We start from the raw sequence: 24,526 nt of genomic DNA, 5'->3' as shown, positions 1-24,526 counted from the left end.
TAGTGAGAGACTTTCCAGATATATTTGTAGCGGATCTTCCAGGCATGCTGCACGATAGGGATATTAATTTTGGTATTGACTTATTTCCGGGTACTCAGCCCATTTCTATTCCACCATATCGTATGGCCCCAGTGGAGTTGAAGGAGTTAAAATAGTAGATGCAAGAGTTGCTTGATAAGGGTTTCATTCGTCCTAGTGTGTCACCGTGGGGGTGCTCCGGTCTTGTTTGTGAAGAAGAAGAAGGATGGTTCTATGCGCATGTGTATTGATTATCGCTAGCTGAACAAGAATACAGTGAAGAACATGTATCCATTGCCACGCATTGATGACTTATTTGATCAGCTACAGGGTGCCAGAGTATTCTCAAAGATTGATTTGCGGTCAGGTTATCATCAGCTAAAGATTCGGGATCCAGATATTCCAAAGACTGCCATTAGGACTCGGTATGGTCACTACGAGTTCCTTGTGATGTCATTTGGGCTAACCAATGCCCAACAACATTTATGCACCTGATGAACAGTGTATTCCAGCCTTATCTTGATTCGTACGTCATTGTGCTTATTGACGACATCTTGGTGTACTCCCGCAGCCGGGAAGACCATGAGCAGCACTTGAGGATCGTGCTCCATACCTTTAGAGAGAAGAAGTTGTATGCAAGATTCTCAAAGTGTGAATTCTGGCTTGATTCGGTGGCGTTTTTGGGTCATGTGGTGTCGAATGAGGGCATCAAGGTAGATCCGAAGAAGATTAAAGCAATGTAGAGTTGGCCCGGACCGTCTTTAGCTATTGAAATTTGGAGTTTCCTTGGTTTGGCCGGGTAATATCGCCATTTCGTAGAGGGTTTCTCACCTATGAAGAGATTGACCCAGAAGGATGCTCCTTTCAGATGGTCCGAGGAGTGTGAGGCGAGTTTCCAAAAGCTCAAAACAACTTTGACTACAGCCCCAGTGTTGGTATTAACTACGGGCTTGGGGTCTTATACTGTGTATTGTGATGTGTCACCTATTGGTCTTGGCGCGGTGTTGATGCAAGATGGGTCAGGGAGCCCAAACACGTGACGGGTTGGAGCTGCAACATTACGAGAGTTGAGTTTCAACCACCACTTATCGTGACGTCCGTCACTGTGGACTCACATTTAGGCAAACTGCATGCTCGGGGCGCACAGGAGGACGATTTAAATCCCACGACACCACCATGATGATAAGTTTGGGTGCGGTGTACGGGGGCGACGCGATACGTGATGCCTAGGAAGACGTGCCCTCGGCCTAATGGCTTCGGGCGCAACTTACGTTCACAGACTTGATGGTTCATGAGATTCTATAAATCACACCAAGTATCGCATTTAGCTACGTTCTTCATCGATGCGAGAGCCGAGATATCTGTTGCCGAGAGTCATTTATGTTTCAAAATAAGCACAAGTCCCCCCACGTGCACCGCAAACGGGGCGCGAAGGGCAGGTTTTCAATTTAGTATTCCTTGGCGCTTTCCGCGCCAGGGTTTGTTAATCACCTAGCATGCATGTGAGTGCACATGCTAGGGACAGGAGGGAGCCATGTGGATGGAGACCGAAGCACCCCGACCACACCGCTCCCTAGTATTTAAACAAGTTCGCAGGTCGTTCTACTTTGCAGGTTTTGACAATGATCCTTCTGCAGGTTCACCTTTAGAAACCTTGTTACGACTTCTCCTTCCTCTAAATGATAAGGTTCAATGGACTTCTCGCAACGTCGCGGGCAGCGAACCACCCACATTGCCGCAATTCGAACATTTCACCGGATCATTCAATCGGTAGGAGTGACGGGCAGTGTGTACAAGGGTAGAGATGTAGCCAACGCGAGCTGATGACTCGCGCTTACTAGGAATTTCTTATTAAAGACCAACAATTGCAATGATCTATCCCCATCACGATGAAATTTCAAAGATTACCCGGGTCTGTCGGCCAAGGCTATAAACGCGTTGAATACATCAGTGTAGCGCGCGTGCAGCCCAGAACATCTAAGGGCATCACAAATTTGTTATTGCCTCAAACTTCCGCGGACTAAAATATAGTAGTCCCTCTAAGAAGCTGGCCGCGAAGGGATACCTTCGCATAGCTAGTTAGGATGTTGAGGTATCGGTCGTTAATGGAATTAACCAGACAAATCGCTCCACCAACTAAGAACGTCAATGCACCACCACCTATAGAATCAAGAAAGAGCTCTCAGTCTGTCAATCCTTACTATGTCTGGACCTGGTAAGGTTCCCGTGTTGAGTCAAATTAAGCTGCAGGCTCCACTCCTGGTGGTGCCCTTCCGTCAATTCCTTTACATTTTAGCCTTGCAACCATACTCCCACCCCCCTCCCCCCGGAACCCAAAAACTTTGATTTCTCATAAGGTGCCGGCGGAGTCCTAAAAGCAACATCCGCTGATCCCTGGTCGGCATCATTTATGGTTAAGATTAGGATGGTATCTAATCGTCTTTGAGCCCCCAACTTTCATTCTTGATTAATGAAACTATCCTTGGCAAATACTTTCGCAGTTGTTTGTCTTTCATAAATCCAAGAATTTCATCTCTCACTATGAAATATGAATGCCCCCGTGTAAGGCCCCGTAAAAATTTTGCAAAGGAAAAATAATGTTTCATGATTCCGAATAGGGCTTAATGTTTTGAGGTGATAGCTTATGCTTCTAGGCAACTCAAGAATCATGAAAAGAACTATCCAACACATGACTTAGAACTTGCGGCGGTGGTATTTGCATTGAAAATTTTGCGTCATTACCTTTATGGGGTCCATGTGGATATATTCACGGACCATAAGAGCCTTCAATATATTTTCAAACAGAAAGAGCTGAATCTGAGGCAGAAAAGATGGTTTGAGTTACTCAAAAATTATGACATCGATATCCTATATCACCCGGGAAAGGCCAATGTTATGGCGGATGCTCTTAGCCGAAAATATATGGGTAGTTTGGCTCACTTGGAGGCATATCAAAGTCCATTGGCCAAGGAAGTTCATGGATTGGCTAGTTTGGGAGTTCATATTGCAGACTCTAGTGAAGAGGGGTGATTGTACAAAATAGGGCTGAATCATAGCTTGTTGTGGAAGTCAAAGAGAAGCAATACAACGATCCATTTTTGGTGCTATTGAAGGACGGGATTCATAAACATAAGACTATAGCTTTTTCTCTCGGCTTGGATGATGGTACGATAAGGTACCAAGGGTGTCTATGTGTTCCAAATGTAGATGGTCTCCGAGAGAGAATCATGACCGAGGCTCACACTTCTATGTATTCCATGCACCTGGGCTCTACGAAAATGTATCATGATCTTAAGGAAGTCTATTGGTGGAATGGCATGAAGAGAAATGTAGCGAACTTTGTGGCGAGATGTCCAAATTGTCAACAAGTGAAGGTCGAACACCAACGGCCCAGTAGGCTGGCACAGTTAATGGAAATTCCAATGTGGAAGTGGGAAATGATTAATATGGACTTTATGGTAGGACTACCGCGCACTCCGCGCAAGTTTGACTCAATTTGGGCGATTGTGGATCGACTCATGAAATTAGCACACGTTTTGCCGGTTACGGCTACTGACATAACGGAACAGTATGCTCAGTTGTATATCAAAGAAATAGTCAGGTTGCATGGCACTCCAGTTTCCATCATATCTGATCGGGGAGCGCAATTCACTGCTAAATTTTGGAAGACATTTCAGCAAGGTTTGGGTACTCAGGTGAATCTTAGTACATACTTTCACCCGTATACTGATGGGCAGGCAGAGTGGACTATTCAGACGCTCGAGGATATGTTGCGTGCTTGTGTTCTTGACTTTAATGGTAGATGGAATGATCATTTGCCACTCATAGAATTTGCTTACAATAATAGTTATCATGCTAGTACTCAAATGGCACCGTTCGAGGCTTTATATGGTAGGAGATGTAGATATCCCATTGGGTGGTTTGAAATTGGGGAAGCATTGTTGATAGGGCCAGACCTCGTGCATCAGGCTATGGAAAAAGTTAAGATCATTAAGGAGCGGTTGAAGACTGCTTAGAGCCGTCAGAAGTCCTATTCGGATGTTCGTCGTAGGGATTTAGAGTTCAAAGAAGATGATTGGGTATTCTTGAAGGTTTCCCCCATGAAAGGTGTAATGTGATTTGGTAAGAAAGGGAAATTGAGTCCGAGGTATGTCAGACCGTACAGAATCATTCAGAGGATCGGTGAGGTGGAGTACAAGCTTGAGCTACCACCTGAGATGTCATTAGTGCACCCGGTGTTTCATGTGTCTATGTTGAAGAAAGTAGTTGGAGATACGACACTCATTGTTCCGGTTGAGACTATTGAGGTTAATGAGGAATTTACGTATGAAGAGATTCCAGTTTCTATTATTGATCGGCAAGTCCGAAAGTTGAGAAATAAAGAAATTGCCTCTCTGAAAGTGCTATGGCTAAACTAACAGGTTGAAGAGGCTACTCGGGAGGCCGAGGAAGAAATGAAGAAAAAGTATCCTTATTTGTTTGAAAAGCCATGTATTTATAAAGTTGTGATCTATGAAAATTCTAAGAGTTACTTTCTATGAATTATGTATCATTGTACAGTTGATGTTAAGGGTGTTCCTTTTCTGGAAATACATTGCTTATGAGGCCACAGTTGGTGTTGTTCTTATGTTATATTGCATCATCGGTTAGGTATATTTTGTTAGGATTGGTTTCTGAGATTCTCTGACAGGTGGATAGGCCCAGTTACAGGGGAGACTCTACGAAATTTTTGGAAATTTAGGGAGTTAGCCAAATTTTAAAACTACTAGTGAATGTGAATTAACAGTTAGGCTACATTTGATGCTAATAACAGATTTTGACCCTCATTCAAGGACGAATGATCCTAAGTGGGGGAGAATATAAGGCCCCATAAAAATTTCGCAAAAGAAAAATAATATTTTGTGGTGCCGAACTGGGCTTACGTGTTGAGGATTGTAGAAATTCTTCGCGGCGAGCTTGCTCGCCACGGGTCGGAATTTTTGGGTTGAATAATGCATTGAGGAGTAAAGGAAAATCTTGGCCGAGAAATGCGTTTTTGCGGTCCATTATGCGACGGTAGAATCACTCTGCGGGCCGCATAATGGCCACAGAGTGAGGCAGGAATGGGCAGGTTTGGATGCTATTTTGCGGTCGACTATGCGACCGCGGTATCTGTTAGCTTTTGGCAACAGAACGGTGGTGCATCGTGCAAGCGGTTCTACAAGGTGCCGTTCACGTAGGGCTAAGCTGAGTACATGTCGAATGTCATGCAGTTGTTGTGGGTTGTGTCCGTGCCTTTAACTTGCCGCACCTTCTTCATTTTTACACTCCAACCCCCTATTTTGTGCCAGGCGGGGCTTGTCTTTGCTTTGCAATGTTGGCATTGGCAACAACACATGGCTGCACATCGCGTGTTAGGGCTATAGTTGGCATGCATCGTCGAGGCAAGTGTATGTATGGAACATGAGTGGCAAACCCCGACTTCTGGAAGGGATGAATTTATTAGATAAAAGGTCGACGCGGGCTCTGCTGATTTCTATGATGATTCATGATAACTCGGCAGATCGTACGGCCATCATGCCGGCGATGCATCATTCATATTTCTTCCCTATTAAATTTTGATGGTAGGATAGTAGCCTACCAAGGTGGTGACGGGTGACGGAGAATTAGGGTTCGATTCCGGAGAGGGAGCCTAAGAAATGGCTACTACATCCATGGAAGGCAGCAGGCACGCAAATTACCCAATACTGACATGAGGAGGTAGTGACAATAAATTATAATACCGGGCTCTATGAGTCTAGTAATTGGAATGAGTACAATCTAAATCCCTAAACAAGGATCCATTGGAGGGAAAGTCTGGTGCCAGCAGCCGCGGTAATTCCAGTTCCAATAGCGTATATTTAAGTTGTTGCAGTTAAAAAGCTCGTAGTTGGACTTTGGGATGGGCCGGCTGGTCCGCCCTATGTGTGCACCGGTCGTCTCGTCCCTTCTGCTAGCTATGCGCTCCTGGCCTTAATTGGCCGGAACATGCCTCCGGCGCTGTTACTTTGAAGAAATTAGAGTGCTCAAAGCAATCATACGCTCTATATACATTATCATGCGATAATATTATAGGATTTAGGTCCTATTATGTTGGCCTTCGGGATCCGAGTAATGATTAACAGAGACAGTCGGGGTGTCACGCAAGCAATGCCGGTACCAGGCACAACCCAGAAATACCGCATGACCTTCAACATGTACTAAGCTCAGCCCTATGCGCATGGAACCTTGTGGCGCTACTTGCACGATGCTTTGTCATCCCATTGCCAAAAGCCAAAAGCTGCCACGAGCGATGCCAGACACAACCCACAAAAACCACACGATATTCGACATGTACTGAGCTTAGCCCCATGTGCATGGCACCTTGCAGAGCTATTTGCACGACACTCCGACGTTCCATTGCCAAAAGCTAGCTGCTTCCACGAGTGATGTCGCCACTCGATGTTTCCCACACCATTTGCATGACATTCGACATTTACTGGTAGGGTGATTGCCTACGCGTCTAGACAGCTGAAGACCCATGAGAAGAATTATCTAGTCCACGACATGGAAATCGCAGCAATTGTTCATGCATTTAAGGTTTGGAAACATTATTTGTACGGTGTTCCTTGTGAGGTCTTTACCAACCATCCGAGTCTACAACATCTGTTCAAATAGAAAGACTTCAACTTGTGGCATCGAAGGTGGTTAGAGTTGCTTAAAGACTATGATATCACTATTCTGTATCATCCCGGGAAAGCCAATATGGTGGCCAATGCCTTGAGTCGAAAGGGAAAGAGTGGGGCAGTTTAGCATATCTACCGGCAGCGGAGAGGCCATTAGCGTTGGATGTTCAGGCCTTAGCCAACCAGTTTGTTAGATTGGATATTTCAGAGCCCAATCGAGTTCTTTCTTGCATGGTTTCTTGGTCTTCTCTATATGATCATATCAGATAGCATTAGTATGACGACCCCCACTTGCTTGTCCTCAATGACACGGTTCAGCACGGGGATGCCAAACAGGTTTTTATTGGAGATGACAGTGTGTTGCGAATGCAGGGCCAATTATGTTTCTTCAGGAGGCCCACAGTTCGCGGTACTCCATTCATCCGGGTGCCGCTAAGATGTATCAGGATTTGAGGCAGCACTATTGGTGGAGGAGGATGAAGAAGGACATAGTGGAGTATGTAGTTCAGTGCCTAAATTGTCAGCAGGTGAAGTATGAGCATCAGCGGCTGGGTAGTTTGCTTCAGCGACTTGAGATTCACGAGTGAGAATGGGATCTTGTCACCATGGACTTCGCTGTTAGGCTCTCATGGACTCAGAAGAAATTTGACGCGGTATGGGTGATTGTGGATAGGTTGACCAAGTCATCACATTTCATTTCGGTAGTGACTACCTATTCTTTAGAGCAGCTGGCTCAGATCTATATCCGCGAGATTGTGCGATTTCATGGCGTGCCGGCATCCATCATCTTTGATAGGGGTACACAGTTCACATCGCATTTCTGGAGAGCTGTACAACATGATCTAGGCACGCGGGTTGAGTTGATTACAACATTTCACCCCCAGACGGACGGACAGTCTGAGCACACCATTCAAATATTGGAGGATATGCTTCATGCATGTGTTATGGATTTCGGGAATTCTTAGGATCATTTCTTGCCGCTTGTGGAGTTTGCTTAAAAAAATAGCTACCAATTGAGTATTCATATGGCTCCTTATGAGGCCCTATATGGGAGACGGTGTCGTTCCCTAGTTGGTCGGTTTGAGTTGGGAGAGGCTAAGTTATTAGGCACAGATTTGGTTCGAGATGCCTTGGAGAAGGTCAAGAAGAGTTATGCGGATCGGAAGGCTCATGATGTTGCATTCATGGTTGGAGAGCGAGTCTTGCTCTGGGTTTCGCCCATGAAGGGTGTGATGAGGTTTGGAAAGAAGGACAAGTTGAGCCCTAGGTATATCAAACCTTTTGAGATCCTTGAGCGGATTGGCGAGGTGGCCTACAAGCTAGCATTACCACCTAGTTTATCTTCGGTTCATCCGGTGTTCCATGTATCTATGCTCTAGAAGTATTATGGTGATCCGTCTTATGTTTTAGACTTCAGCACAATCCAATTGGACTAGAATTTGACTTATGTTGAGGAGCCGGTGGCTATCTTGGACGGACAGGTCCGGAAGTTGAGATCAAAGAACATTGCTTCATTGAAGGATCAATGGAGGGGTCACCCGATCAAGGAGGCAACCTGGGAGACCAAGCACGACATGCAGAGTCGTTATCCTTATCTATTCACCACTTCAGGTATGTCCTTATGCTTTTTCGAGGAGGAACGTTTGTTTTAAGAGGGGGAGAATGTAATGACCCGATCGGTCATTTTGAGTAATTGTGTTTTGTTACCCCTTTTTATGATTCACACATGTGTGTTTGTGACTTTATGACTTGCGGGGTTGATTAATTTCGCTCCGGGAATCTTTTAGGTTAATTTGGATCCTTTGATTCTTGACTTAGAAGTTTAAATTAGAAATGTTGACCAAACTTTGACTTTTGTGAAAACGACCCTGGAACTGTGTTTTATGGCTCCGATAGCTTCGTATCGTGATTTCGGACTTGGGCGTATGCCCGGAATTGATTTCGGAAGTCCATATGTTGATTTGTGTTGATTTTTCGAAGTTTGGCAATTTGAAGTTGAATGGTTTGACCATAGGTTGACTTTTAGCTATCGACCTTGGAATTTAATTTTGGGACTTGGAATAGGCCCGTTATGGTGTTTGGAACTTGTATGCAAAATTTGGTGTCTTTTTGAGTTGATTGGATAGGATTCAGACATTTAGTTGTAATTTTAGAAATTCTTGAACTTTACTGTGAAATTCATGCGTTTTAGTGTTCGATTCATAGTTTTAGATGTTATTTTTGTGTTCTGATCACGCGAGCGAGTTCGTATGATATTTTTAGACTTGTGTGGATGTTTGGTTTGGAGCTTCGAGGGCTCGGATGAGTTTCAGACATGTTTCGAAATGGTTTTGAACTAAAAATGAACTGTTGGTGTGTTGGTGCTCAGTTATCACAATTGCGAGCACGAGCCTCGCAATTGCGAAGGTGACAGTAGGTGGGCAGGTCGCATTTGTGAAGGCAGCAGGATTTTGACTTAGTTCCCATTTGCGAACATTTGTTCGTATTTGCGAGGTTCATAGCTTCACAATTGTGAAGCCTCTTGTCACAATTGCGATGATGAATAAGGCTGTCAGGGTTTGCAAATGCAAGCCTTGGTTCACAATGCGAACCTTGTTTCCCAAATGCGACATCTGCAGCTGGTACAAAGGGCTGGGAGATGGTATTTTTGAAAATATTCTCTTATTTTTGAACCCTATACTCGGTAGGAGGCGATTTGGAGAGGGAATTTTCACCTACAAACTTTGGGTAAGTGATTCTAATGTATTTAATCATATTCCATCAATATATCTTAGATTTTAACATCAAAATCATATGAATCAAAGTGAAAATTTGTGAAACGTTGTCAAGTTTTTAAAAAATAAGAAATTGAGTTTTGATAGTTGATTTGGACTCGGATTTTGAAACTAATCATATATATGTACTCGTGGGGTCATGGGTAGTCAGAATCTACCATTGGACCCGAGTTTTGACCGGGCGAGCCCCGAGTTGACTTTTGTTGACTTTTTAGGAAAAGTGTAAAAATCTTAGCTTTATCTCTTGTTATTAATTTCCCTAGCATTGTTTGATGATATTAAATCAATTTTGGTTAGATTTGAGCCGTGTGGAGGCAAATTTTAGGCGAAAAGCTATTTTTGAGGGTTGAATTGGTCTAGTTGAGGTAAGTATATTGCCTAACTTTGTGTGAGGGAACGGCCCATTAGGATTGGTATTGATTGATTCATTTGTGGTATGTAAAAGCAGTGTATGCAAGGTGACGAATGGGTACTCGAGTTGTGCGTGGTATTTGACCGGTCTAGGCTACTTAGATTCTTTCCATGCTACAATTGAATTGTCATATCATGTTCTAATCTCTCATAGTCGATCTATTCTTACTTGTGTTAGTCTATCCTTACGCCTTAAATGATTTCGTTAACATTTGTTCAACATCCTAATTGATAAATTACTTTCATGCTTTAGTTGAACTTGTTGTCTCTATAATTGTTACATGTTATCTCTTTCATTGTTGATTATCATTATTTGAAGTTATTGTTCATGTTATCTCTTTCATTATTAATTATCATTACTTGAAGTTATTGGTTATTCTATCTCTTTCCTTGTTGATTTCATTATTTGAAGTCATTCTTATACGTTAATTCTTATTATTGAGTTATTGGAGTTGAAGTTGTGAAAGACATTATCACGTTGAGGCGAAATTGTTATTGTTGAAACATCTTCCTTGTTGAGCATTTTACATTCATTGTTGTTGTTGATATTCTTGTACACGTTGTGGTGGAGATATATGCCATTGTTGTGGGAACATTGATATTGTTGATTGTTGGTAAGTTATGATATATGTGCACTTATGGTGCGAGTTGTTATTATGATGTGATATTGACGTGCATGCGGCGGTATAAGGAAAGTGGGCTAAAGTGCATGTAGCTATTTCGAGAAAACTGTTTTCAAAACCTATTTAAATGTAAGGCTCACGCGGCGGTATAAGGAAATATCGTGATTGAAATAGAGAAATGTGAATACGAGGCGGTAGCTCGATTGTGATTCTCGATTTATTCGAGCCGGTACCTCAGTTGTGATTCTTATTGTACACGAGGCGGTACCTCGTTGCGATTCTTGTTGTTTATCTCATGTTGCAAAGAGTTTTCCATTTCTTGTTTTTGTTCTTCCTTGTTTTAGCAGTTGTCGAGTTGCTATTTTTGGGAGACTTCAAGGTATAGCTGCTCCACATTCGCAGGCCTCGGATTCACCTTCCTGTATTCTTATTTCCTGTTGTATTTTCATTCAGACAGTGATGTAGTAGACACTCTAATATTACTCTGTAGATCTTATGACTCTGTTCTACCGGTTTTGGGAAGTGTATTGATGAGATTTTATTTTCAGAAGGTTATATCAGTTATTCAACTTTGTTTTAGTATTTTGTTAATTATTTGTGCCAAGTTATTATTAACCATTAGGCTTACCTAGTTGTAGAGACTAGGTGCCATCACGACATCTTACGGAGGGAAAATTGTGATCGTGACAGTTTCAATTGAGGTCCATAGTATACTTGGGAAGAGTAGCGTTGTTGTGAAGGCACGTCATGAGTAATTGGAAGAAGTTGGGTCCGTTTAGCAGTGGCTTGGGTCAGTATGGTAATAGAGACTATCGGTTCCTTTGGTATTATAGGGCTTTATAGGTGTTTTGTGGCAATACAATCGGGTTTGGTAGTCTGTGTGATTTGGGTGATTTAGAGGGATGCAATTTGACTGGCTTGGTTATGTGCATGTGGTTTCCGAAGAGTTTGTGATGGTTTTGACCACCACTTGCGGTTAGTGTCTTCTACATGCATGAAAATTTTGTTGCGTGTTGTGATTATTTCCTGAATTGAGTTAAGTGGGAAGTTTCTAGTCGATGGTGTGTGTATCCTATTCGTGATTTAGAGTCAGTAATGGGATTCTCATATTTTTGCATATTAGCACGATAAATGCGGCGAGCTGTGTGGAATTGGGATTGAATCCACAAGATTACGGTTCACTTTTGAAAGGAATGTTATGAGTTCTAGAAAACATCGGTTATATGACGTTTAAGAGAATGCTAGCAGTGTTTTTGGTATCGCCTGGGAAGGGTGTGTTTTGTGGAAGATACATTGTGTATTGATTGCAGATGCTTGACTAGTGTTATAGAAATTGCATGGTTGGTAGCCAGTGATGTTCATGTTTTGCTGTTTGGTGTGGACGGTTATGGGATTACCTCCCATGGGATGATTGTGTATGCGTGATGTATCAGTCACTTGAGTGGAAGAGATAGGGATCAAGTATGGAGATCTTGGTACTCCCGCAATTTGGAGATCATATTTCTAAAAGGCGAACTATACCTTTGATTGTAGAATGCGAAGGTGTATTCATGATTTGGCAACTGATTGTATGTATCGTGGATGGGGTCACTGTGGACTTTTGGAAGGCTATTGACCTATTTTGGAATGACCCGAATCAGTTTGGAGGTTCATTGGTAGGTTCATGAATATTCGGACTCTTAGCTATATAACTCATGAATTATGCCGAGGTCGTACGACTCGATCCATAATAGTCGTGTACATACACTACCGAGGTCGTACGGCGGGGATCTATGGATTCATCTCATATTGCTATTTCATAACACTAGCGAGGCGTATTGCCCAATCCACAGGAATAGAGAAACTCTTCGAACTACGGGTCAAACAATTACAACACAAGGGTGGGAACATAAAGAAAGCATAATATTTTACCATCAATCAAGTATTCCATCACAACTTAAGGTAATGAAGCTCGGCCTAACATAATCGTTAATCAAATTTCAATTATAAATTTAAGTAATGAAACTAACATATTGAGTTCAAATGATATAAATATTGCATGATAAAGTCCTAAGTCTACCCGAACATAAACATGATTTTAGATACGTACAGACTCTCGTCACCTCGTGTGTACGTAGCACCCATAACTAGTAGAAAATAACAATTTATTACCTACGGGGTAGTTTTTCTCTCACAAACTTAGACATGAGACTTTCCTCGCTCCGAAATTCGATAACCGGCCCTAACATCTCTCTAACACCTCAAACCGATGACAAACGATCCGAAACTAATCAAACAATGTGCAAACCAATTAAAATATAATCCAATACTTGTAATTTAACACTTTATAATAATTCCTAACTCCGCTCCAAAAGTCAACAAAGTCAACCCACGGGCTCACGTTGTAAGGCCCCGTAAAAATGTTTTCCTAAAAACCCAGGTTCCGTGATGCCAAAGTAGGCGTAGAGGTTAATAATAGTAGAAATTCTTCGCGGCGAGCTTGCTCGCCGTGGTTCAGACTTTTTGGACTGAACAGTGCGCTGGGAGTTGAAGGAAAATGTTGGGCAGAAGTACGCATTTCCGCGGCCCATTTTGTGGCCGCATAACCACTCTGCGGACCGCAGACTGGTTGTAGAGTGGGGCAGATTTTTGGGGCATTTTTGTGCCCAATTTCGTGCCCATTATGCGACCGCATAACCGTTTCGCGGGATGCATTCTTGTCGCATATCCTGCCTTGGAATATTTCGAAGGGAGGTTCTGTGGTGCACTATTCGACCGCGGAACCGTTCTGCGGCGCATTATGCGACCACAGAATAGGTCTGCGGGCCGCATAGTGACCGCAGACCAGATCAGTTCTTTTCCAGTTCTGGCCCCCATTTTCTCGGTCATTTCGCGGACCGCATAACCATTATGACCACATTTATGATATTTATGGGGTTTTTAAACCCAACCCTATTCCGTTAAAACACACCCCATAGACTATTTTGACCACATTTATGATATTTCAAAGTGAGAGGGAGAGTTCTTAGAGTGGGGGAGCAATCTTTAACCATTATCCATCAATTCTTGCTCAATCATTGAGGATTAACAAAGGGAGTCTTCACCCTAAAGGTAAGAATCTATGACCTAGCTCTCAATTTCGAAATTTTGCAAAACTGGGGTAATTAGAGAGGCAATTATTGGGTGTGGGGGTTGTTGTCTTGCATGCATGTATCCTTGAAGTATGTGGGAAGGTTGTGAGCTAAAAATGGTAGAGAGTGGGTTGGGAAATGATGGAATCTTCCACAAAAAGGGGCTTAGAACATTGATGTACACCTAGTGTTTGATAATATGCTCAAATGAGCTAAAACCATGTTCATCTTCCTAATTTTGGTCCAACTTGTTATATATCTAAAATAGATTGAAGTTGCTAAGAATTCCGGATCATTTTAGAGTTTGAGAAGCTCAATTGAGGTATGTTGGCTAAACCCTCTTCTTTTTAGAATTGAACCCCACGATGTTCATGTAATTGGAGTAAGCCCTTGATCATTATAGAATTGGCAATTTCTAATGTGTTTGTGTTGAAGGATATAAGTTCAATCTTTATTCTAAATGCTTCATCATGTTATCTTGTTATTTGAGGATGTGTTCAAAATGTGGAATGTGCTAGCAATGTTAAGACTTCATGTCAAGATCAAAATAAAGGTTGTTACGCCAAACTGTTTGAAAAGCCTCTATGTACCTATGACTCCCAAATTGCTCATATGTGAATTTAACATCTTGAATGGGAAGCCTTATTGTTGTTGATAATAATAATGTTGGAATGTGAAAAAGAACTTGAATTATGAAATACGGCCTAGCGCCAAGAATAACTTTATAATTAGGGCCACTCGTGCCATTGTATTGAAAGTATGGGAAAGAAATATGAATTGAGATGACTGATTGAATATGGGTGATGTCTCAAATGAGACGGCCTAGCCTATCGGGCCGAGATCGGACTCCATGTAAGAACACGGTGGTATTGTGGATGAAATTATGAAAATGGTTGATGTCTCAAATGAGATGGCCTAGCCGGTCGGGCCGTGATCGGATGCCATGCCGCATACATGGTGGCACTGTGCCGGAAATTATAATGAAATTGTGGTAATGTCTCAAATGAGATGGCCTAGCCAATCGGGCCGAGATCGGACTCCGTATAAGAATACAGAGTTATTGTGAATTGTGGAATATCGGTACTAAAGGTCACCCAACCTAAAAATATGGAAGTTGTCTTGAAAACGTATATGATCCTTAACTTGTTGTTTTACTATTATTTGGCCCTTATTGAATTCTTAACTGTTCCTCTTGTATTATTATTCATTCTATTGAGTTGGTGTTTAGCTTTACATACTAGTGCTATTCGACGGTACTAACGTCTCTTTTGCCGGGGGCGCTGCATCTTTAAATGGATGCAGGTGGTTACACAGCAGACAGCGCTGATCACAGATAGTGCTGCATCCTCTTCTCAACGGACTCGGTGAGCCCCATTTCATTCTGGGGTCATGTATTGTACCTTTTGTTTATATTATGGTCACTTTTTGAGGTATTGTCGGGGCCTTGTTGCCAGCACCATCTTTACTCTCTTTTGTATCTTTAGAGGCTCCGTAGACACTATGTGAGTCGTGTATGGGTGTTGGAAATGTTAAACAAGTATATGTTGTGTTGATCACTTGTTCCTCTCAGACTTTAAGAAATGTGTATTTTGAGACTTAAAGGCGCAATGACTAATGGAATGATTTTGGATTGTATGAATGAGCTTCCTACGGTATAATTAATGAAAATCACGTATTTTCTTGATCATGGGTTAATTGGGTAGAAAGTATCTAATATGCTTGCTCGGTCGGGTTCACTCGGTTGAGCGCTGGTTGCACCTTCTGAGGATGGGGCGTGACACACGTGCCCAGATTTCGAACATTTTTGAAGATAAACATTACCCATAGCACCACGAACTCAAAAAATACAAATTCTAGGTCTTCTTCAAAAATCCCACAATTTCTACCATTGTTCATGTTAAAATCAATATATAATCCATGTATTTAACACACAATGGGTAAGAGTCACTTACCACATGATAGATGATGAACATGGCACTGCATAATCGCCCCCAAAATCGGCTCCCATGGAAGAATTGAGTAAAATGAACCAAAACCCGATTTTGCAAACTTATACACTGCCCAGGCAATCCTTTATCGCGAAGGCATCATATCCCTCACGTTCGCGCAGCACATCCAGATCCTGCTACAAAATCCTACTTCACAAATATGAGACAAGGCTCGCGAATGCGATGCTTCACCAGGCTGCCCCATCCCGAACGTGTCCATGCCTTCGCGAACGCGAAGGCCAATTCTTCCGGCCCAGCTTCTCTTTCGCGAACGCGAATAGGACATCGCGAACGTAGAGCACCCCAGCCCCCAAACCTTTGCGACTTCCTTCGCGAACGCGATGAACAAACAGTCCTCCAGCTCAAATCCTTCTTCGTGAACGCAAGCTTCCCTTCGCGTTCGCGAACAACAAAACCAAACCAGCAAGCAGCAGCAACAAATCATCCAAACTTGGTCTGAAACCTTCTCGAAATGCACTCGAGGCCCCCAGGACCCTGTCCAATCACTCCAAAAAGTCCCAATACCTTATCCAAACTTATCTGAAGGCTCAAAACATCACAAACAATATCTAAACCACGAATCGACAATCAAAATCCTTCTTTTAACTCCTAAACCTTCAAACTTTGATGAACACGTCCGAATCACACTTAATTATTCCGGAATGATGCCAAATTTTAAGTACAAGTCACAAATCACATTATGAACCTATTCCATGGCTCGGAACCCCAAAGGGACATCAATAACACCAAAGTCCACTTCATATCAAACTTAGGAAATACTAAAACTTTCAAAATGCCAACTTTCAACAATAAGCGTTGAAACGCTCCCGGTCCACCCGAAACTCGATCCGAACATACGCCCAAGTCCAATAAGATTATACGGACCTATTGGAGCCTTCAAATCCCTATTTTGACGTCGTTTACTCAATATTTAAACTTTGATCAACTCTTCCAACTTAAAGCTTCCGATTAGAGAATTATCTTTCCAAATCATTGCCGAACTTCCCGAAATTCAAATCCAACTACACGTGCAAGTCATAATACATGAAGTGAAGCTATTCAAGGTCTCAAACCGCTGAACGACATACTAGAGCTCAAAACGATCTGTCGGGTCATTACATTATCCCCCACTTAAACATACGTTCATCCTCGAACGTGCCAAGAATCGTTCCAAAGTTATCCAAAATCACAGTTTAACACCTCATGCACCTACCTGTGCCACCACAATCCATATGAGCACATTAGCTCAACCCAAACTGAAGATCCTTCCTGCTACCTTAGCCCATAAGCCTTAAAACTAAATTCCAACATTCAGAATTCTCTACAAAGTTCGATTCCAGCATACGTACACCGTATCAATATCAACAAAATGTACCAAAAATATGATCATACACCCATGCTGTAATCATACAATGCACCATATAACTTAATTTTTCATAATATAATAACATCCTACAACCATAATATCTGTAAATTTACGAACATGCTGGTCGTAATATACCTCATAACACATATAAGCCTTGTTCCAACTCTCGTGATACTGCAATGATGAAAGCTATGTACAGAATCTCATAACTACCCACCAAATCTACAACTCATGGAGTCTCTTCGCTTGACAAGAACCATTGCCTTATCTTGAACTAATTAGTGTCATTTTCCCTCTAATATACATTAAATAAAATCGATTGCACTAATTTCAGGTCCAACAACCTCGTCTCACCTAGTGCAAGTTGTTCGGGCAATAACCTACCTCAAATATTGTCTAAAATCACATACGACGCCATCAATGCACTAACAAGTCACAACTAGAATATGACTAATAAGGAAAAAGGAACTCAGGTAGAGAACTATATAGCCCGCGTAATAGTCAAATCAACCAGACAAACGCTATGAACCTATCTCAAAGGTAAGTAGCAAAACACACGAAATAAGTATAAGGGATCGTGCTCAATATCTCACTATAGCGGCGTGCAACCCTATCCACACATGATACCGTTGCGATGGACAACCCGATCCAAACTTCATACCTGTGGCGGCGTACCACCCGATCCACACATAACAATCAATAAGGGAATACCCATCGAGCCAAAATGCTCATACCCTCTAAACATGCTTATATCGACCACAAGCACGCCAAGTGCATAAACGTAACCCTAAGGAGACAGATATCGCCATGCGCTACAAAATGGAAAGCACGACCAAGGTACAATAAACAACTTGTATCGCTCATATAACACCACAAGCTACATAGGATCACAACACACGTGTGAATAATCAAGTCGTCTTACAACCACATGGTATAAAAGAGTAGCACCTGAAATAGACAAAGGTAGGAATATCATCTACCACACTCGAACACCCATTCACAAGAATTGCTATGCCGAATAAGCATATCTGATCTGGTATAGAGTATACATTAACATTAGGCCTACCCACAGACCTCAAAGCCTATTTCGGTCGTCCCAAAATAGGTCAATAACCTTCCAAAGATCCACAATGACCCTATCCATGACACAAACAATCAACCGTCAAAACAGGAACAAACTTCCACAGTCCGCAACCGAAGGAACAAAGTGTCTCTCTGACATAAACCCTCCACTCAGCGACAATACTAGAATCTTCATGCCTGATTTCATCCTTACCACTTAAATGACTGACACGCCACAATTATACGATCATCCCGTGGGAGATACTCCTACAACCTTCCGTACTAGGTAGCAAAATTTGAACATCAATGGCCACCTTCCATGCTATTTATGTAGTGCTAATCAAAATCTGCAAATCAAAACATGAAAGCCTCTTCCACAAAACACATCATTCTCCAGCGATACCAAAATAGTACCAACATACTCTAAACATCTGAAATCTTCCCCTGCTCCTCCGAGCTCATGACATTCCTGTCAAAACTGAACTACAACATTGATCCTTCAATTCTAGTTTCACACCGCTCACTGCACCTACCATGTTGTTATGCGAGAGTTCAAGAATTCCATCATACATACTGAACCACTGGTGGAATGAACACTCCATCGGCTAGAACCTATTGCTTAACTGATTTCAGGAGAAGGAATCACAACACGCAACCAACTTCCTATAACCGTAGAAGACACAACCCTCAAACCATGGTCTAAACCACCATAACACTTTTGGGATCCATTCGCGCATACAAAACCATCAGAATCGAATACCTCAAAATCAATCAAATTACGGATACTGCCAGTCCCGCAGTATAGCCATGAAACACCTATATAGCCCTATCGCATCGAAGGAATCGATGACTTTCTTTGCCATGCCGATCCAAACTGCTACTAAACTAACTCAACTCTTCAGTTTTCTCTTGAATTACCTTTATAGTTAATACCCCGTTTCCAGTACACAATGGACCTAAATCAACACCCATCCCGAGTGAACCCAAACCACAAGACCACATCGCCTCAATACCCATAAGCCATTTTATACCCTCCTTATGCACTCTATAGTATCTCCAACTAATACACCCGTTCTGTAAAGATCTTCTGTGAATTTGAAGTTATTTTCTCCATCTATCTAACACACGAATTCGAAGTTGTTCTCTCCATCTCTCTAACACTGTACCGCAGACCCGATGATATTCATTGAAATACTCCATGCCTTTTTCACACCCTACTGCACAATTAAATTTTTAGCCACATAATGACCCGAAAATCCTTAAGCATCACACTTTAAATCTCGAATCCACTTGAACCATTATTGAGAGTCGCCCACTCTAATGCAGTCTCGATTATAGAACTAAACATCTAGTGCTCCATTAGCACATGAACACTCCAAAGGAGAAACCAGATGAATCCTTTTCCTTGTACATCAAATCCACAAGAAGTATAAAACCCGAGTTATTCCACAACCTTCACATATCAATGAGGTTAAATGTAGCACATATCCATCAAATTCCTTGCTCGAATTACCCTTGATGTTTTCTTCCCTTAGTCATAACTAATCCGCCAACGTTCCGATAACCAGAAACTATAAAGTGTCATGCCCCGACCTCGAGGAGCGCGACCAGTGCTCAACCGAGATAACCTGGTTGAGCAAGCCTGTACAATACCTTTTACCTGAACTCACTCATGAGTAAAAAAGGAGATCTATTTCATTAATTAGACAGCGAGAAGGATCATGTGAACAATACCAATTCATTATCATTAGTTACATCACTTATAAGTTTCAAAATACATACACTTTAATCATTTGAAGTGGAAAAGGTGGTATAAATACAACATTACTAGTTTGACCTTTCCAGTACCAACATACAACCCATGCTATGTCTATGGAGCCTCTAATAGATACAAAAGAGTACTATGATAGTGCCAGCAACAAGGCCCCGACCATACCTCCAAACATAATACACATGGAACAAAAGATACACGCCCCCAAAATGTAGTAGGGCTCACCGAGTCAGTTGGGAAGAGGGTGTACCACTATCACTGATCAATGCCGCTTGCTGTGGAACCACCTGCATCCATTAAAGATGTAGTGCCCTCGGCAAAAGGGACATTAGTACATATGTAATAACTAGTATATATGACTAAACACCCTCTTATTAGAACATGTAAAAATACAAGGAAGAACAGTCATAAAATCAATGGAAGCCTCAAACAATACTAAAACATCAAGTTAGGAGCAAGAATCGCTTTCAAGTAAATTTCCATTATTTTAGGTTGGGAGATCTTAGCACCGATATACCACCGTGAGTTTAGCACGGAGTCCGATCACGGCCTGATCGGCTAGGCCGTCTCACCCAAAGACATCAACCACAACCACAATCACTATCACAATTTCAATCATTATCTCAATCACAATTTCAAGCACAATCACCACCATGTGTGCAACATGGCATCCTATCACGACCCGACCGGCTACGCCGTCTCACCACAATGTTGTGCGGTTCGACATCACCCTTTTCTAGCAATAATCTCATCCCAATAAAGGGGAATATTCTCATCACATCAATATCATCTCAAATGAGGGGAATAATCATAATTCACTCCTACACCGACAAATGTAGTTTCGGGATTAGGCTATTTCAACCTACCCTTCCTCGGTGACTAATGATACTCCCAAAGTGTTTATTATTTAAAGGATTGACAACTCATCTCAACATCTTTTACATGTTTCTTAGTTTCATTGGCACTAGTGGTCCAAATGTAATATCATTCTTGGCACGTTGGCCGTATTTCATATTTCATGCTCACCTCTTTCACTTTCAAACATCATCACGGATCATCAACAATAAAGCATTTCTCTTCAAGACTTTGAGTACACATGTGAGAAAATAAGAGTCTTAAGAACATCGAGATTTCTACACAATTTGGCATAATATCTTTCATTTGAAACACGACTTGAAGTGATAACATATAGATACACAACCCATGCTTTGAATCACATTCTCAAATAGTAACATAACATGACAAGAGCATTAAGAATACATATTGAACATTTATCTTTTGATACGAAGTTTGCTCGGAATAGTCAAGTTATAATGAACAACTCGGGACTTACAAGGACATCGTGGGATTCAATTCTAAGAGAGAAGTTTAGCAAACATACCTCGCTTTGAGATTCCTTAAATTACTACAATGTTCCAAAAATCTTAGAAACTTCGATCTATTTAGAAATATAACAAAATTGAACACAAATTAGGAAGGAGTTCACGGTTCCAGCTCATTTGAGCATTTTATCAAACACTAGGTGGGCATTATAATTTCTAGATTCTCCTATGGTGGATTTCCCTTACCCCACAATCCAAGGTCTACCCATTTTAGCTCCAATACCTTCCCACAACCCATAATAGTGCATGCATGCATAGATACACTCTCACACCCAAGAATCACACTCCCCATTAACAATCTTCTACCCCAAATTCGAAATTGAAACTAGGATATGGAACCTTACCTCTTGGATGAAGAACTTGTGAGTTTCTCCTTGTGAATTCTCCAACTTTTGAGTAAGAATTGAAGAATAATAATCTTAGGAACTTCCTCTCTCACTCTATGGTACTTTCTCTCTCTAGAAATATCATACTTTGTCTTTACAAATATCAGACTATATCGAAATAGGGCCGGGTTATGAAATTAGAAAAAATAAAGCCCCGATGCAAATATGCGTTCACATAAAGGACCGCATAACACTTTTGCAGTTCGCAAAATGGACCGCATAATGGCCCTCCGGAACTGGGCATTTATGTGCAAGTATGCGACAGGTCTGCGGTCGCATAAAGGACCGCTGAACCACCTTCCAAAATTTCTCATGCTCGCTTCTGCAACAGATGTGCGGCCCGCGAAATGGTTATGCGGTCGCATAATTCCCCTCTCACTCTATGGTACTTCCTCTCTCTAGAAATATCATACTTTCTCCTTACAAATATCAGACTATATCGAAATAGGGTCGGGTTATGAAATTAGAAAAAATGAAGCCCCGATGCAGATATGCGGTCACATAAAGGACCACATAACACTTTTGCAGTTCGCAAAATGCATAATGGCCCTCCGGAACTGGGCATTTCTGTGCAGGTATGCGACAGGTCTGCGGTAGCATAAAGGACCGTTGAACCACCTTCCAAAATATCTCATGCTCGCTTATGCGATGGATGTGCGGCCCGCAAAACGATTATGTGGTCGCATAATTGACCGCAAAACAACCTCCAAAATTTGCCCATTTCTCTGCTTCACTCTGCGGCTGATCTGCGGTCTGCAGATCAGTTCTGCGGCCGCATAAATGCCCTATTCTACAACAATTTTTCTTCAACTCCCCAATGCACTGTTCAACCCAAAAAGTCTGTACCGCGGCGAGCTTGCTCGTCGTGAAGAATCTCTACAATCATCAACACATAAGTCTACTTTGGGATCACGAAACCCCGGGTTCTAGGTGAAATTTTTTACGGGGCCTTACATAAAGGCACATAACTACGTGACCCAATCATAGACGGTGGGCTCCCCCACTTAGCTTTAAGGCACACTCACAACTCCATTGACCCACAATAACTTCTCCTAGCTACCATGATCCCACACTATTACCCAACCAAATTTCTCACAAGCTCTTGTGGTACTAATCATCACACATCCCGAATTAACATTCCTAATTGCACACTCAACTTCATGGCAGTCGTGCCATCTTCCCCAGGGTATCCAAACTTACATCGCATTACATGCCCCATGTTTGATAGAAAGTTCAGAGCGATTGGGTTAAACCGTCCTCCTAAGTAGACTACTCCATCTTTGTTGTTCGTACTTGACCTGCTAGCAGTTCAACCACCGCGAGACATATCCTACCATGTCCCTTCTCATCATCCGCCACAAATCATACTACCCCAAATCACTATCCATCTCCGTAGCATCCAAACAAATAGACTGCCCTCAACTCTAAGCCTCCTTAAGGATCATTTCCCTTTGGCCATCAACACTAGAAACACTGAGTCGACCCTGAAGTGGCAATACACCACCATCCTTGATAACCGCCTCGTAGGTACCTCTTTATAGCACCTTGCCCGGAAGGCAACCCAATGAAGACCATCACACCGACGAGACTTAATGCGTTTAAAAAAGGACGACGACACCACGTCACAAACAAGAATTCCACCAAGTTCGAAAATATCCAATTTTGCTACTCCGTCAACCAAAGCCTGAACATCCATAGTCTAATTGCCTCTCCTCTGCTGGAATTAAATACCGAATCTCTAACCCATGACCTGAATAATCCTCCTCTCGAGTCATTCACTACCGCGACACATAAATAAGCACCCTACCATTTACACCAGCACCGCGCGATAACAATGCATGAACATCACCATACACTGTGCATAGCCTCAAAACCATAGGCAATACTAACCGGGCTAAAACGACAAAACACACCCTACGCAAGGTGACGAGAATAGTCTGCCCATATACGCAGAGAAAAACATCCACATAGCACCTTCATAACTCGTCAGTGCCTAACTAGTATTGAATGCTCGACATCGTGTATGAATGAGTAGGAAGGAACTGAAGGCATAGGCCTCAACAAAATCAACTCGCACGATAAGGAATCAAGAAAGGGAAGTTCTCCTAACAGTCCCGTAGCCTCTCGAAGATAAGTACAGACGTCTCAGTACTGATCCGCAATACTCTACTAGAATTGCTCATGACTGGCAAGACCTAAGTGAACCTAGTGCTCTGATACCAAACTATCACAACCCAATTCCCGCTATAGTTCGTGATGGCACCCAATATCGCCGTTCGGCAAGCCAATAGTGAACTATTAACTTAATTATTCATTTTATTATTTTTGAAATTATGGGTTTTATTAAGTAAAGGAAACTAGGCATAGAAAAACATGGAGATGTAAAGCATTATTATAATATAAAAGGGAAAGGTGACAATACTAGATAAATACCATTAACATCTACTATAAATTTCCAAAACCAGGTGTCACAAGTGTATGAGCGTCTACTAGAAAGTATAATACTAATACAACATCCGTCTAGAATGTAAAATAGACAGGACAAAATAAATGAATATGATGGAGACTTCGTGTGTTGTGAATTGTAACATGGAATGCAGCTCAGCATACAGTTGTGCCCATGCGCCCAAATGACCACCAAAACTACGTGCACAATCAATGCAGAAGTGTAGCATGAGTACGTAAATTAATGCGCACCCAGTAAGTATCTAGCCTAACTCCGAAGAGGTAGTGACGAGGGGTCGACATCGACACTTACTAGTGGTCCAATAAATCAATACAAAATTATAAATAGATATGAAACACTACGGTAATAACGAGGTAAGAAACCGTAACTAATATAATCCTCCAACATAATGACATTATGAATTCCTCAAATATCATGTGCTATCTCAAATAAATAACAAATATCATGTAAATACCCAAGTCTCAAAACACAACGGGAAATCTCAT

The 24,526-nt window shown here is 42.0% G+C and overlaps 1 non-coding gene across 1 annotated transcript; it reads right to left on the bottom strand.

Moving 5' to 3' along the window:
* Positions 1-1,238: 1,238 nt before the first annotated feature.
* On the bottom strand, positions 1,239-1,394 carry LOC117274498 (5.8S ribosomal RNA). The gene has a single exon (XR_004504604.1). It is a non-coding gene; the product is annotated as a 5.8S ribosomal RNA (ribosomal RNA).
* Positions 1,395-24,526: the final 23,132 nt, after the last annotated feature.

Source organism: Nicotiana tomentosiformis, chromosome 4 (assembly GCF_000390325.3).
Source record: "Nicotiana tomentosiformis chromosome 4, ASM39032v3, whole genome shotgun sequence".
NCBI classification, from domain to species: domain Eukaryota; kingdom Viridiplantae; phylum Streptophyta; class Magnoliopsida; order Solanales; family Solanaceae; genus Nicotiana; species Nicotiana tomentosiformis.
This window is presented reverse-complemented; position numbering and strand designations above follow the sequence as displayed.